The 1,795-nt window shown below is 41.4% G+C and overlaps 1 pseudogene; it reads right to left on the minus strand.

Annotated features, from left to right (window-relative positions):
- Positions 1-340: 340 nt before the first annotated feature.
- Positions 341-1,331, minus strand: LOC125417554 (putative vomeronasal receptor-like protein 4; annotated as a pseudogene).
- Between the last annotated feature and the right edge of the window lie 464 nt (positions 1,332-1,795).

The following is a 1,795-nucleotide window of genomic DNA, read 5'->3' on the forward strand; positions in this document are numbered from 1 at the left end:
ATAAGAAGACAGGAAACGTTTGTGCACCCATATGAGACTAAAAATCTAGCATGTGGAAAAATCAAATTCTAATTTCAGGTAACTGCATGCCCTCCTGCATTTCCTGATGAAGGATGCAGTGAGCTAAAGCATGACAGGAATGGAGGGATAGTGAGAATCAATGCCAACACTCTAGAGCCTGAACCAATCTTCATTATCCAGGACAAGCTCTCTGAAAAAAATTAATCTATTATCTCAATCCATTTAGTGTTGTGATACAATAGAATGGAAGAGCAAAGCCATCTCAGTGTATACAGTTTAGTTCGTAAAGAACTGGGTGAGAAAAGGAATTTCTTATTTCTCAGAGCTCACAGCAGGGCTTAAAAACATGGACATCCTTGACAATCAGGACAAAGGGACTGAGGCCAGGATAACTAAGTACTAAAAATGCATTTATGTCGAGTATTGTGGAATCATGTGTCATCGTGAAGCCTGTGTAGAAGGAGAAAATGAAATCTGCCCAATAAAAGAAAAAGAAACAGGTCATGAGAATGAGAACCCTCTGGGCAGTTCTGATTTCTAGCCTGGAATTATTTGCCGACCTGGAGCTGTGAAGGTACAGGACACGTATGTGATGTTTGTACAGACGGAGAGCCATGGACCCACTGCTCCAGCCCATCAGACTCTGAAAAACGACATCACGAAGAGTAATGAGAGTGATGAAGAGCCACTTAACTGTGTTCCTGGATGGCAGCATACGGCAATACTCAGTATGCATCCCAGCTCCAGACCTGTTCGTGCTCCTGGCTGCCGTGAGATAGTGAGGCAAGTTGGAGCTTATCAAGAAATTGAAGATCCAAAAGAGAAGGAGGAAGGGGAAAACTTGCCATGCAGTCTGTGGTTTGAGCTTTCTGCAAAGGGTGGTCCTGGGACTGATGGTGACAGCCTGGACCACACTGAGGAGACAGGTAGTGCAGATGGAGAGACCACGGGCAACCCTTTCTAGGTAAATTATAGTTTTACAACCAACGACACCTAGAAAGTTTCTGAAATAAAAAATAGTGGCTATGTATCTGACCCCTACGCAATGAATAATGATTGTGTTTACAAAAGCCAAGTGGATGAGAATAACATCTATACTTTTTTTTTCTCAGGACTCTTAATGAGAGTATTCACATGTCTCACAAATAAGATGATGTTCCCTAAAACCCCAAGTCCAGTAAGTGAAATGAAAATTAATCTCTTGATCAGGTCCCTCCAAAACATCTCCATGATACTTCCAGAACTAGGAAAGCCATTTTGAGAAAGACAAGGAGGTAAACATGATATGGTCCAGTCCTTTGGGTGTTCTTCTTTCTTTACTGAAAAGAACAGTGTAGTCTGTATGCACAGAGTTCTTTGCTGTAGATGTCTGACTTCGTTCTTTCCCCTTCTGTTCTTGCTTCCACCGACATGAAGATGACGCTGATGTCAACTGGACATAAACTCTGTGCTGATGCATTAGCTGCTTTACGAAGATAGTTCTTTATATCCCAGCCCTTAAACTTCTGTCCAGGAGAACATTTAAACAAAGGGCAGCATCATTCAATTTCTGAGTCATGATGTGAAAAATCAACTTAGATGTCCTCTCTTCCCACATCCTCTTCCCCATCCTGTGCTCACTCATCCCTTAAGTATTGAACTAATAGAAAATTATACTTACTCCAAAGGAGTGTAATACTTGCCCAAATGGTGTTGCTTCCCAGGGAAAGTTATGTGGCTTTTCTCTGTCTCCAACTCTGAAATGATCTTTACAGTAAATAAATAAATAACAATA

The sequence above is a fragment of the Myodes glareolus genome, chromosome 14, assembly GCF_982192425.1.
Source record: "Myodes glareolus chromosome 14, mMyoGla1.1, whole genome shotgun sequence".
NCBI lineage: Eukaryota > Metazoa > Chordata > Mammalia > Rodentia > Cricetidae > Myodes > Myodes glareolus.